This window comes from Cetorhinus maximus, chromosome 33 (genome assembly GCF_964194155.1).
Source record: "Cetorhinus maximus chromosome 33, sCetMax3.hap1.1, whole genome shotgun sequence".
In the NCBI taxonomy this organism is placed as follows: Eukaryota; Metazoa; Chordata; class Chondrichthyes; order Lamniformes; family Cetorhinidae; genus Cetorhinus; species Cetorhinus maximus.
In genome coordinates this window covers 8,874,447-8,889,880 of record NC_135911.1, presented here as the reverse complement: position 1 = coordinate 8,889,880, position 15,434 = coordinate 8,874,447, and the positions used below count along the sequence as shown (strand labels likewise).

General features: G+C 46.9%; 1 pseudogene; it reads left to right on the top strand.

Moving 5' to 3' along the window:
• The first annotated feature begins 3,157 nt into the window (after window positions 1–3,157).
• Window positions 3,158–5,491, top strand: LOC144671532 (fish-egg lectin pseudogene; annotated as a pseudogene).
• The last annotated feature ends 9,943 nt before the right edge of the window (window positions 5,492–15,434 follow it).

Below are 15,434 nucleotides of genomic sequence, written 5' to 3'. Positions count from 1 at the left end.
GAAAGGGGGAGAGTGAAAGAGAGAGAGACAGAGTGGGAAAAGCGGGATAGTGAGAGAGAGAGACAGAGTGGGAAAGGGGGAGAGGGAGACAAAATAAGAAAGCGCGAGAGAGAGAGAGAGAGACAGAGTGGGAAAAGGTGGATAGTGAGAGAGAGAGACAGAGTGGGAAAAGGGGGATATTGAGAGAGAGAGACAGTGGGAAAGGGGGAGAGTGTGAGAGAGAGACAGAGTGGTAAAGGGGGAGAGAGAGACAGAGTGGGAAAGGGGGGATAGTGAGAGAGAGACAGTGTGAAACGGGGGATAGTGAGAGAGACAGAGGGAAAGGGGGAGAGTGTGAGAGAGAGAGAGAGACAGAGTGGGAAAGGGGGAGAGTGTGAGAGAGAGATAGATTGAGTGGGAAAGGGGGAGAGTGTGAGAGAGAGACAGCGTGGGAAAGGGGGAGAGTGTGAGAGAGAGATAGATAGAGTGGGAAAGGGGGAGAGTGTGAGAGAGAGACCGAGTGGGAAAGGGGGAGAGTGTGAGAGAGAGACAGAGTGGGAAAGGGGGAGAGTGTGAGAGAGAGACAGAGTGGGAAAGGGGGAGAGTGTGAGAGAGAGACAGAGTGGGAAAGGGGGAGAGTGTGAGAGAGAGAGTGGGAAAGGGGGAGAGTGTGAGAGAGAGACAGAGTGGGAAAGGGGGAGAGTGTGAGAGAGAGAGACAGAGTGGGAAAGGGGGAGAGTGTGAAAGAGAGACAGAGTGGGAAAGGGGGCGGAGTCACCTGGCAGCCTCTTCATTCATCCTGGAAGCAGATTAAAGGAACACACTAAACGGAACTATTTTATTTTATTTGTCAGTTATTGAAAGAAATGCCTGAAAATCCAAACACTAATTCTTGGAAATTAGTCCAGCCAATGAGTGATTTACACCAGGTCTGAATATGCGTAGCCCAGATCTGCTAAAGATATAAAACCCATAAATTTAGCAGGATACTTTGCTAGACGGGTCACTTGAGACCCTGAGGCAACAGCCTCTCCCTCCCAGTCCCCCTCTTTCCCTCTGTCTGCCTCACTCCACCCCATTTCACATTCTGTCTCTCTCACTGTACAGCCTTTCTACTCTGTCTTTCTCACTGTACCCACTTTCCCACTCTCTCTCTCTCTGCCCTTTCCCACTCTGTCTCTCCTCTCTCTCTCTCTCTCTCGCTCTCCGCCTTTCCCAACCTGTCCCTCACTCTCCTCGCTTTCGCACTCTGTCTCACTCTCACACTCTCCCCCCTTTCCCACTCAGTCCCTCAGTCTCCCGGCTCTCCAATTCTGTCTCTCTCTCTCACACTCTTCCCTCTTTCCCACTCTGTCTGTCTCACTCTCTTCCTTTTCCCACTCCATCCCTCACTTTATTCCCTTTCCCACCCTGTCCCTCACTCCCTTCCCTTTTCCACGCTGTCCCTCACTCTCTCCCCTTCCTCACTCCTTCCCTCACTCTCTCCCCTTTCCCACTGTCATGAAACTGTAAATGCTTTGCAACCCTAAACTGGACATGTTAGCTGCCCTTTTCTCTTTCAGAACTGCTCTGCCATCAGATAGGCGGAAGCCTGAAGCAGATCAATGCCGGGAATGGACAAGTGTTCGGAGTGAATGAAATCGGAACGATTTATACCAGAAATGAAGGACAGTGGAATCTCGCACATGTGACTGTGGGCCCAGCTGGGGTTTGTGGAGTTAATAACAATCATGCTATTTATAGAATGCTAGGTGGATCCTGGGCATTGATGGCTGGTAAGGGAGTCTGAAATCCACTGTTTTATAATTGTGTTTCCATTTAGAGATTTTATTTTAACAGAGGCACTGTTAATTTTGCGTACACATTGCTTGGGGTAAGGCACATTGAAATCAGTAGGTTCCTTGGCTTGGGACCAATGTGAGTTGAAGAGCTGTTCATTTCATGTTGGTGTCCGAGTTCAGTTGGATGGAGGTGGGCGGGTCTGACTCCATCTCAGAGAGTTTCATGATTGAGAGCTCCCTCTCATCGCCTGGCCTTTCTTGATCTCGGCAACCTCCCCCAGCCCTCCCTATATCTGTAACCTCATTCAGCCTCTATAACCTTCCCTATCTCTGTAACCTTATCCAGCCACATAACCTTCCCTATCTCTGTAACCTCATCCAGCCCCTTAACCCTCCCTATCTTTGTAACCTCCTCCATCCCCTACAACCCTCCCTATCTCTGTAACCTCCTCCAGCCCCTACAACCCTCCCTATCTCTGTAACATTCTCCAGCCCCTACAACCCTCCCTATCACTGTAACCTCCTCCAGCCCCTACAACCCTCCCTATCTCTGTAACCTCCTCCAGCCCCTACAACCCTCCCTATCACTGTAACCTCCTCCATCCCCTACAACCCACCCTATCCTTATAAACTCCTCCAGCCCCTACAACACTCCAAATCCCTGTCACCTCATCCAACCACTACAAACCTCCGAGATCTCTGCTGCTTTTAAATAGTGCTCTCTGGCACATCCCTGACTTCCACTGCTTCCTCTTCCACTGGCTGCCTGGGCCCGAAACTCTGGAACTGCCTCTGTAAACCTCTCTGCCTCTCACCCATCTTTAAAACACTCTTTAAAACCTCTCTCTTTGATCAAGTGTTTGGTCACCTGTCCTAATATCATATGTGACTGGGTGTCAATCTTCTTTGATAAAGTTCCAATGAAGCAACAAGAGATGTTTTGCTGTTTAAAGGTGCTATATAAATCTAAGCTTTTACTACTATTGTGGGTGATCCTGATGAGTCTCCTCCCCTTGGTAAATAGAATTGGTGGCTATGTTTGCCCACTGTCCGTCCGAGCGCTCCAAAATGGGAAACAGTCATCAGGAGCAGAGTTTCTACTACGAAGTTGGCTGGCTGCAGGTGCAGCCATGCAAGGAGGCCATTCGGCCCATCATGCCTGAGCTGACTCTTGGAAAGAGCTGTCTAATTAGTCCCACCCATGGCCCCAGCCCCCATTCCTCCCCCATAGGCCTGCAAATGTTTACTTTTCAAGTATTAATACGCTTAGCTTTTGATGGTTCCTACTGAATCTGTTTCCACCGCTCTTTCAGGCAGCGCCTTCCAGATCACAACTCGCTGCGTAAAAAAAATGCTTCCTCACCACCCCACCTCCCCCATTTCTGACTCTTTTGCCGATGATTTTCGATCTGGGTCTTCTGGCTATTGACCCTCCTGCCACTGGAAACGGTTTGCCCCTACTCCACCCAAAAACACCTCCGGACTTTTGAATGTATCGATTAAATCCCCCCTTAACCTTCAAATCTCCAAAGAGAGCAGCTCTGGTCTCTGACGTCCAATCTCTTCTCTTTTTTCAACAGGCCTGCTCAAGCAGATCGATGCTGGCGGAGATCGCTTTGTGAGTGGAGTTAACATGGATGATGATATCTTCTGTGTCCAACGTGATAAAACGACAGCTGCTGCCACTTAGGACAGCCCATCGTACAACCATTTGGACGGCAAACTGAAATACTACTCCTGTGGGCTGCATGGTTGCTGGGGTATCAATTCAGGAGATTACATCTATTTCCGAACTGCTGTGACCCCAAGTGGATGTGTTGGGATAAAATGGCAGAATGTCGGTGGTAGACTCTCAATGATTGAGGTCGGGACAGATGGCAGTGTGTATGGTGTAAGTGCGGATGGCAACCTCTATCGCAGGTACAATTCCAGGCTGTCCAAAAGAAAAATTCACATTTATGTAGCATCTTTAATTTAGATGAAGATCCCGGAAGTCTTAAAAGGGGAGTTATGAAACAAAATATGACCCTGAACAATCAAGAAAATATATAGGTGAACAAAAGCTTGGCTAAAGTGATGAGTCCGGAGAAATGTGTTAAATGAGGAGAGGTGGAGGGGTTTAAGGTAGGAGTTCCAGTGCTTATGTCCCAGGCAGCTGAAGGCAAGGCCCACCAATGGCAGAGTGATGGAGACTGGGAATGCTGAACAGGCCGGAATTGGAGGAGCGCAGAGGTCTTGGTGGGTTGTCGGGCTGGAGGCCATTACGGAGGTGGGGGAATGGGAGAGTGCAAGGGCTTAGAGGATTTGAAACCAAGTAGGAGAATTCTAAACCGTGAAACACTGCCGGACAGGCAGTCCAGAGAGGTTAGTGAGCACGGAGATAGGGGGAGGTGATGGGCGAATGGGGCTTTGTGTGAGTTTGGATAGGGGGCAGCAGAGCTTTGCATGAGCTGAAGTTACAGGGGTTAGAAGATGGAAGGATGGCCAGGAGAGCATTGGAACAGCACGGTTCAACCTGGGTCTTCTCATTTTGCAGAGATGGGATCACCTCCCAATCACCAACTGGGACAGTGTGGACCCATATCAACATCTCGGGAGAAAGATTCAAGCACGTGACAACAGATCTGGGATATCTGTGGCTGGTTACCAAGGACAACAACATCATTCAGTGCCAATAGCTTCAAGGATCAGAAAGTGTGATCGATAATCACTTGCAAAGAAACAAATCACTTGTATCAATGATAGGGATAAAGGTTTCACAGTGAATAAACACTTGCTTTCTTTATATATCTTTATAGCATTAATCTGTTCTGACATCTCACTGGGGAATCACTCTGGCAGAGAGCGGCCCAAACTCCTGGCAAAGAGAAAGTTTCAGAGAAGCAGAGCTTTCTGTTCCTGTTTAGCAGGCTCCAGGGGCTGAATGGTTCCCTCCTGTTCTGGTGCAATAGGCTTGTGGGGCTGAATGGTCCCCCTGCTGTTCCTGTTGCGATAACCATTGCACTTCACAAAAAGCCTGGAGTCTCATTTTGTGAAGAATCCCTTAAACCCAAAGAGAAACTAAGTTCCTGGAAAGGGTTTGCTAATCGGATTTCCTGGCTGTGACCTCAATTCTGAGGCGGGAACGGGTGACTCAGGTTGCTATGGAAATGAAAGTTGGATGAAGGAGAAGCAAACAGGCAATTAATGGGTGTCAGATTGCAGTCTTTTCTGCTGCAGCAGGACAGTTGCTTGACTTAATCAAATCTGGTAAACAAGCAAGGCTAGTTGTATAAGCAAAGAATGGTTTAGACAGGTTATGAAATGGAGCTATGAGTGATGCTGTGTTTTCCATCCAAAGAGAATAGAACAGGGACTGTGAAGCTGGGTGAAATGTAACTGAGGTTAGTGAGCCATGGCACAGCTAGCGATGGAGACCAAAGGAGGCAATTCTGGGGGCAAGCTTTGTCTCGATCTGGAAAGGGATACCGCTTGGGTGAACATTGCCCCGTGAAAACTTGGGGCGATAAATCAGTGGTTGGATAGAACTCCGGACCTAACTTTGCATGAATAAAGGAATGGAAACTCTAACTGGGGAAAGAGTGGCATTGCGTTTGCAGCAATTTAATGCCAGAGATGGTGGAGTATTGATGTTGTCTATCCTTGTATCAGCTATTTAAAGTGTACACTCTAGTTTCTACTAAATACTATTTGTTAATGTACACTTAATTTTACTTTGATTTTGGGTTTGATTGTTGGAATAAAATTTCTAAAGCATGAAACCTTGTCCATCAGTTTCTTTCCATAGGCATATGGGAAATCCTTCCTTTCACATTATTGATCTCCATGGGGATCGTAATGCTGTTCAACAGATGTGAGGGGCTGAATGGACTCCTCCTGTCCTTGTTTAACAGGCTTGTGCGGCTGACTGGCCTCCTGTTATTTCCATGCGGGATTGAGTGTATTCTTGTGTACCTGTGTGTGTGTGAGAATTGTATGTGTCGCACACCATGCTGACTTGAACTATTTTCCCTCTCCTTCACTCCCTCTGGTTTCCTGTACGTTCCTCCCTAACAGCACTGCAGAAATTCAAGAAGGCATCTTATTAACACCTTCTCAAGGGCAACTAGCGATGGACAGTAAATGCCAACCTTGCCAGCAATGGCCACATCAAGACTTATGAACATCTAAAGAAAGAAAAGGATGGTGAGTAAACCCCTCACTGAATGAGAACATAAGAAATAGGAGCAGGGGTAGACCATATGGCCCATTGAACCTGCCCCACCATTCAATACGATCATGGCTGATCCCGGGCTTCAACTCGATTTTCCTGCTGGCTCCCCATCTCTGTAAATCCCGGAGAGACCAAAACGTTGTTTTAAGCATATTCAACGATGGAGCATCTACAACCGTCTGTGGTCGAGAATTCCAACGATTCCCTATGAGTGAAGAAATTTCTCCTCACCTCAGCCCACATGATTGGCCCCTTATCCTTAGACTGTTTGAGGTTCCCCAACCAGCATAAACAGTCTCTCTGCGTCTATCCTGTCAAGCCCCTTCAGAATCTTTTATGCTTCAATGAGATCGCCTCTCATTCTTCTAAACGCCGGAGAATGGCCTTTATTGCAAGGGGATTGGAGTACAAGGGTAAGGAAGTCTTGCTACAGTTGGACAGGGTTTTGGTGAGGTCGCATCTGCCCTTGAGAAGGAGCTAGTGAGCCACCTCCTTGAATTTCTGCAGTTCATCTGGTGTCTATATAGCTATGGTGCTGTTAGGGAGGAATGTATAGGAAATTGATCCAGAGGGAGTGAAGGAGCGGCTAAATAGTTCAAGTCAGCATGGTGTGCGACACATACAATCCTCACACACACAGGCACACAAGAATACACTCAATCCCGCATGGAAATAACAGGGGGCCAGTCAGCTGCGCGAGCCTGTTAAACAAGGACAGGAGGAGTCCATTCAGCCCCATCACACCTGATGAACAGTGTTACTGTACTCAGGGAGACCAATAATGTGATAGGGAGGTCTCCTCTACATTGGGGAGACTAATCCAGACTGGGTGACCGCTTTTCCCACCTTCACTCAGTCCGCAAGCATAGCCCAGACTTTCCTGTTGCTTGCCATTTTAACACTCCACCCTGCTCTCATGCCGACATGTCCGTCCTTGGCCTGCTGCAATGTTCCAGTGAAGCCCAACACAAACTACAGGAACAGCACCTCATCTTCCGATTAGGCACTTTACAGCCTTCCGGACTGAACACTGAGTTGAAAACTTCAGACCATGAACTCAATGCTCCATCTTTACCCCACTTTAAATCTATTTTTTAATTTAATTTTTATTTTTATTTATTTTTTTAACTTCATTTTTTATCCTTTTTCCTCCCACCCACAGGGCCATCAGTCACTTGCTCCTGTGTTGAGCACTGACCCTTGTTCTGCTATTAAAACATTCTGCTTTCTTACCTTAATGCCACTATCAGCACCTTCTTTAATCTTTACCACTACCCTTTTTCTCATTTCTGCTCAATTCACCCTCCTCTAACATCCCTTCATCACCTCTCACTCCTCCCCTTTTCCACTCTGTCTCTCTCACTCTCTCCTCTTTCCCACTCTCTCTTTCTCTCCCTTTCCCTTCTTTCCCACTTTCTGTCACTCCTCCCCTTATCCACTCTGTGTCTCTCACTTCCCCCCTTTCCCACTTTGTCTCTCACCCTCCCCCTTTCCCACTCTGTCTCTCTCACTTTCCCCCCTTTCCTACCCTCTCTCTCTCTCACTCTTCCCCCTTTATCCCTTCACTGTCGTTGGGTTGAAATCCTGGAACTCCCTCCTTAACAGCACTGTGGGTGTACCTACATCACAGGGACTGCAACGGTTCAAGAAGGCAGCTCACCACCAGCTTCTCAATGGGGCAATTAGGGATGGGCAGTAAATACTGGTCCAGACAGGCGAAGCCCACAACATGTGAATGAATAAAAAAAATTATCCCAGCCCACACCAAAATATTACCCCATGTGACCTCCAAAAAATTCCCACCATCAGCACCTTTAACCCAGGTTCTTTCGCAATCATTACACGTTCAAATCAAAGTTGCCGATTCTTTTTCAGAGCTATTCCCATGCAGTTCAGTAAAAGGCAATTTCTTTTTAATGAATAATAAGAATTCCTCAATTTGCTGTTCTCACTGAATCCTAGTATCTACACGTTGTGCCATTGGCTGCCAGGAGCGTATCCTTGACCAACACTGACTCACTCTACCTCAAACTCTATGGCTCCACAGTTTCATTTCATCATTTATCTCATTTGACACTTTGCCAAAATACTTTTTTTCTTTCTTTCCAGTGCGATGGATTACAAGCTTCACCAACTCATGGGTACCAACAACCCTCTAGACCCTTTCTCCCTTTCGCTTCTTTCTGGCCCTCAAACTTCCTCCACTCTCACTCCTTGTCGGGTATTCACAATACCCTCTGACCTCCCCCTCTCTGACTCTGAACACTGTCCTCAGCAAAGGCCCCACCTTCATCCCCTGACCACCCCCACCTCAATGAATTTCGAGCTCTTCCGTCACCTCCAACTTTGTGCCCATTGTTCTGACCAGGGTTCCTAATGTCTCTAAGTAGACCCTCTTACCCGTCTCTGATATTCCACCTCCAACTCGGCCCCTCTCTGTGGCTTCTTAACCTCTCCAGATCTTCTCACTGAGAACTTCTGGTGTGCCATTGGCTGTCTTAATTTCTCTGCTCCTTGCACTCACTCTAACCCTGTCTCCTCTGTACGTGTAGCACTCTGTTCTTGTGAAGCGTAACACCACCATCAATTCCGCTGGCAAGCATGGTGCTGCTGTTGTTTGGCATACTGAACTCTACTTAGCAGAGGCCAAACGCCAACACTATGGCACTCCCGCCCCCTTCTCCCTTCGAACTATGACCCCACTACTGAACATCAAGTCATTGTGTCAAGGACTGTCACTGACCTCATCTCCTCCAGAGATCTTCCCTCCACAGCCTCTAACCTCATATTGCCCTAACCCTGTACAGCCCATTTCTAACTCCTTCCCAAAATCCATAAACAAAACATCCCTGGTCGACACATTGTTTCAGCCTGCCCCACTGAACTTATTTCTTCCTATCTCAACTGAATTTCTTTATCCCCTTGACCAGTCTCTTCCCATCTACAGCTGTGACTCTTCCAATTCTCTATGTCTCTTCAGCAGTTCCCAATTTCCTGGTCTTAATAGTATTTTTACCATGGACGTCCATTGATCGGAATATTGTTCCTCTTGGTCTTTGTCTCCACAATTACATTGATGCAAACAAACAAACAGAGTTTTGTTGCAGGAAGTATTGCAGTAATCCATGTTTTTACATCATATGATAAACTGTAATTTTGAGCGGAAACTTGAGAACAAAATTAATTCCTTAAAAGGAGCGCAGATCGGGCCTAGATCACTGATTGAGTGGAAGTCCAATTGGAAACTCTAGGCTATGGTTTCCGGTTCTCCATCAGAAAGGGCCAATAAGACCATAAGACGTAGGAGCAGAAGTAGGCCATTTGGCCCATCGAGTCTGCTCCGCCATTCAATGAGATCATGGCTGACCTGATAATCCTCAACTCCACTTTCCTGCCTTTCCCCCATAACCCTTGATTCCCTTACTGATTAAAAATCTGTCTATCTCAGCCTTGAATATACTTAACGACCCAACATCTACAGCCCTCTGCGGTAAAGAATTCCACAGACTGACTACCCTCTGAGAGAAGAAATTCCTCCTCATCTCTGTTTTAAATGGGCGACCCCTTACTCTGAGATTATGCCCTCTGGTCCTAGACTTTCCCACAAGGGGAAACAACCTCTCAGCATCTACCCTGTCAAGCCACCTAAGAATCTTATATGTTTCAATAAGGTCGCCTCTCATTCTTCTAAACTCCAATGAGTACAGTCCCAACCTACTCAACCTCTCCTCATAAGAAAATCCCTCCATACCCGAAATCAACCTAGTGAACCTTCTCTGGACTGCCTCCAATGCCAGTATATCTTTCTTTATATAAGGGGACCAAAACTGCTCATGGTATTCTAGGTGTGGTCTAACTAGTGCCTTGTATAGTGTTAGCAAGACATCCCTGCTTTTGTATAAATACAAGTTCTTGCTTTCTAATGAAAATAAAGTTAACAATTTGAAAAAGGAAATAATTCTATGATGCTGATTTAATTTGAGAAATAACTATTGCCAGTCTGAGGTAACTAGCTCAATAGACTATGGTGGATCTCATCTGCCTCCCTCAGTTACACCGTCCAATGCTGATTACTGATTGGTCAGCAGGGATGAAAGTTAACCTAAACTGTTCAGTATCTGAGGATGCAACCCATAACCACTGGTTAGCAGAGATAGCCGAAGAGCAACATTTTCCCAAGGTAGGGCCAGCAACAGCAAGATGTGAGTTTGCATTGTCTCCCGGTAGGAGTTGCTTTGTGAGGAAACTGCATCTGATTTTATATAATCAAAGCCCCGGAGTCTCGCCTGTTCCACTCGATGCCGCAGTTTTAACATTCTCATCCTGGCTTTTAAATCCCTCCCTGGCCTCCACCCAACCTCCCCCACACCACCCCCTCCTTATTTCTGTAACCTCCTTCAGCCCTATAACCCTCAGAGGTCTGTGCACTCCTTCAGTTCCAGCCTCTTAGCGCTTCCTTTCCTCTCCAGCCTCCGCTCCTCTTTGCCTCCTATCTCCCTGCCCTTTCTCTTACCTCCTCCCCTTCCATCCCCATCACCCTCCCTACCCCTGCCCCCATCTCCTTCACACAGTACAGTTACCTGCACTTATATTATAGCACACCTGATTATAGAGCTGAGTCCAGGTTGGAACATATTGCCACAATAACTAGGGTAGTGTGGAAATCCATTTTAAAATCAAGCTTTGCCCTTTATTTGTACTGACATATAAAAATAGTTTGTCTTGAATCCAACATTTATCACTTAGAGTTAATGAGATCTAACAAAATAAAACATCATTATATAGATTACAGCTGCAACATTATCTGGAACCATGTATCAATTTATTACAATGATAAAAGCAAAATACTGCAGATGCTGTATGTTCTGATGAAGAGTCATACGGACTCGAAACATTAACTATGTTCCTCTCCGCAGTTGCTGTCAGACCTGCTCAGTTTTTCCAGCTATTTTTATTTTTGTATCAATTTATGTCGTTCAATTTCCAGTTTAACTTTAAGCACTTTGTATTATTTCAGCTGGGTTTTGTAACTATTTAAAACGAGACAATAACGAGATGTGTTGCGTTCAGAAAGATCTGTCCTTGCACATGAACCAGAGAACGTTAACATGCAGGTAAACCAGGCAATTCATAAGGCAAATGGTATGTTGGTCTCTACTAAGTAGGCACTGGAGTCTGAGAGTGAAGAAATCTTACTCCATTACGCAGGGCACTGACGGGCTCACACCTGGAGTACTGGGTATAGTTTGGTCTCCTCACCAATGGAAGGATATACATGCCTTAGAGAGATTGCAATGTAGGTTCCCCAGGCTGGTATGATGGGATTGTCCTCTGAGGATAGATTGAGCAGGCTAGGCCTGTATTTCACGGGGATCGGTAAAACGAGAGGTGAACTGCTTATTAACACTCTTAAGGAACTCGACAGGGCAGATGCTGAGAAAATGTCTCCCCCCCACCCCCCGCCCCCGCAACCAGGGGCCGGGGCAACCCAGGGCAAAGGGTCACAGTCTCAGAAAAAGGGGTCGGCCATTTTTGGGCTGAGATGAGGAGAAATTTCTTCACTCAGAGGGTTGTGAATTCTCTGCTCCAGGGGACTGTGGATGCTCAGTCATCGAGTATATTCCAGGCTGAGATCAATAGGTTTTTGGTCAATGATGCTACAGGGATGTAGGGGTATGGGGATAATGTGGGAAGGTGGAATTGAGGTAGAAAATCAACCATGATCTTGTTGAATGGCAGAGCAGGCTCGAAGGGCTGAATGGCCTACTCCTGCTCCTATTTCTTATGTTTTCACTGGCAAAACATTTGCCTTGAACAGTGGCATGAAACAGGCGCTATTGCATGGCTGCCCATTAATTGTCCTGTTTGAAGCTGTTCCAATCACTTTGAGTACTGGCGTCAAAAATATGGCAACCATCTCTGCTAAAATCATAATTCCCTTCACTCAGGTTTTGCTAAGAGGAATGAGCAAAGAGAATTTGCCACCCTGGTAAAGTAATATCCAGCAATAATTCTAGCCAGTTTGAAGTTTAGAAGTTGAGAGGTTGTAGGAAAAGTTTGAGGATCGTGACGAGTTCCAGCGGGGGTAAGAGCAAAAGCACGGTTCATCATTGGCCCTCTCTTAATGCCTCCCCTCCTATCCTAATTCTAGATGCCTTGGCGTCAATGGGGTTGAATATTGGAGGGGCCCACACAGATAGAAATCACAAGACAAGAGCAGGTCAGAGGCTAGGAATCGTGCGACGAGGAACTCGCCTTCAGCCCTTCGAGCCTGCTCTGCCTTTCAACAAGATCATGGTTGATTTTCTACCTCAATTCCACCTTCCCGCATTATCCCCATATCCCTAAATCCCTGTAGCATCATTGACCAAAAGCCTATTGATCTCAGCCTGGAATTCAAAGTATTACAGCATATTACAAAACATTTTTAGCCCAGAAACGAACGATTCAATCCAACAGGTCTAGGCCGGGATTTATACATGACTCAAGCATCCCCTCTCCCCCACCCCACCCCCCCGCCACTCCCATCACCCTTCTCCAGTTAAACTGCACACCCCACCCCCCCCCACCCCACCCCATCCGCTTCTCCAGCCAACCCCATCAACATACTCTTCTATCCCTTTCCCCTTCACTGATTTAAGTGTCTTCGCCTTAAATGCGGCCATGCATTGATCTGTGCGATTCTGAATGTATCCAGTCACACTGCTGCAGCAGTCACATTGCCTTCATGTTGTGTTATTCCTTGGGACCCTCGCCAGACCCTGGATTTCACTATCTAAGGAAAAGAGGGCAAGAAAAGTAAGAATGAATGAGAGATAGAAATCACAAAACAAGAGCAGGTCAGAGGCTGGGAATCGTGCGACGAGGCTTCTCAAAGCCTGTCCGCCATCTACAAGGCACAAGTCAGGAGTGTGATGGAATACTCCCCACTTGCCTGGATGAGTGCAGCTCCCACAACACTCAAGAAGCTGGACACCACCCAGGACAAAGCAGCCCCGCTTGATTGGCACCCCATCCACAAACATTCACTCCCTCCACCACCGACGCACAGTAGCAGCAGTGTGTGTACCATCTACAAGATGCCCTGCAGGAACTCACCAAGGCTCCTTCAACGGCACCTTCTAAACCCACAACCACTAATACCTAGAAGGACAAGGGCAGCAGATAGATGGGAGCACCACCACCTGGAAGTTCCCCTCCAAGCCACTCACCATCCTGACTTGGAAATATATCACCGTTCCTTGACTGTCACTGGGTCAAAGTCCTGGAACTCCCTCCCTAACAGCACTGTGGGTGTACCTACACCACAGGGACTGCAGTGGTTCAAGAAGGCAGCTCACCACCACCTTCTCAAGGGGCAACTAGGGATGGGCAACAAACGCTGGGACCCAGCCGGCGACGCCCGCCTCCCGTTAAATGAATTTTTTTTAAAATCACAAAACATTAGTCATGAGGAATGTTTAGCAGCAGAGTACAAGGAGTTTACCTTTTGCTTCTCGCTCATACTCATCTTCAATATTCTGTTAATAAAATGTGTGAAATGAGTCTACACTTCAAACAAGACCTACACTTTTGTTTAACTTCACAACTCTCATGTGACTGCTTCTGCTGTTGAAGATGAGGAATTTGCATTTGCTGGATTTGCTCCTGCTTGATTGGTCCACCATATTGAAAGGGTACTAAGCTGCAGGATTTCGGACGTTTCAGTACTATTTTTAAAAAAGCAAAAAGGAGGGACTGGACACTTTGGACTAATTTCTTGCTAAAGGAGATGAGGGGGCTTGAAAGTATTAATCCCACCGAGGAACTGACTGTTGAGCGTGGCATGTTAGGAACGTGGGCCACGTTGGCAAAGTGTGCGTCTGTGTGGAAAGCTTCGAATAAAGAGGCCTCGAGAAACTGGGCAGCCACGGTGAGCACCAGCGGCTCTTCCTGTAGCATCAGCCTGCGCAGCCACGGCAAAGCAAGAGGGACACATAGAGCTTATTTTTGGCACCGAGAATGGACTAACAGAAGCTATTGTCGAGGGAAAGAGAAGGGGCGCTGCCCAGAAGAACATTAGGAATGACGTCAACAAATAGTTAACCTTTCAGGCCCCAAAAGCAGAAGGGTTTGGCCATTGAGTTTCAAGTTCCACCACTGACTTAAAAGTTGGCTGAATCACGAGCTATTAAACTATTGTGTTCTAACGCAAAACGAAAAGAAATATTAGAAAAGTTTGAAACCTCAGTCAGTCGTATCTCTAATTGCCCTAACGTGTTAAGTGAGTGTTAACTGAACACGCATCTTGCACTAAGTAACCAATAACGTAGTGCGTTGCTGCAGACATGGCTGATGTTACTTGCTGGATATTGTACTGGACAAACTACGGAGAGATCATGAGCTCAGGTTAAACAATGACAAATTATGAAAGACATTCTATAAGACTTAGCCTCTTATGGCTGACGCTGGAGTCATGATGATGGAACCCAGGTTTGCCCCTAATGTGGAGTTGGAAATGGAACCCGACAGTGCTCCTGGCACTGCCTACACCTGTCCCATGTCCTAAATTGCTGGCAGTGCCCTCAGAGGTGCTCTTGTGAGCAACTCAGCTGAGAAGCCACGTCTGTTAAGAAGTAGTTTCGCTAACCACTCCTCAGGGAGAGTTGGGATGGAGGGTAAAGGAATCCTTGTCAGCGTCTCACACACACACACACATCCTGAAACCACATGCAAGAACAAACACGGACATGTCGGAAGTTGATGAATATGCAAATTGTCAATCAAGGTAAAGCCTTCTGATGGTCCAGGATGGGTCCATTTGGGGTAAATGTGCCAGGCTATCAAGTGGGTAGGTGGTTCTCTAAGAACTAGGCAGCACTCATGTAAGACAGCCAATAGCATCAACCAGAATGACCCTTATTCTTGGCACATGTACCTTGGGCAAGAATAGAAGCCCAAATGTTGCTGGTCCGAGGACAATTCTAATCAGTTCCCATCATCAGGTGGTCACTTATGTCTTTCAGTTTCTTTTCTAACCTTTTTGGGACTTTAAAAATTCTTTCATGGGATGTGGGCATCGCTGGCAAGGCCAACATTTGTTGCCCATCCCTAATTGGCCCTTAAAAAGGTGGCGGTGGTGATGGTGGTGGTGGTGGTGGGCCGCCTTCTTGAACCTCCGCAGTCCATGTGAGTCACTGTTGAAACCCCGTTAATCTGCTGCGATTGTACAGTGCCTTTTTAGAAAAGCAAGATGCTTACCGGCTTCCCGTCCCTCATCAAGGTTTGTCTCCGATTCACCGTCGCCCTCGCTGACCTCGTCATTCGCCCTAGATTAAAACAACATTTTCATAGAGTGAGAGGACTGGAGACGGCCAAACACTTGGGGCGGTAGAATGGGTTCATGGGCGAGCCTAGAAAGATGTTGAGTACAGCCTTCTCCAACAAGCTGCGCTGTTCCACTTTGGAACTCCCTTAATCAT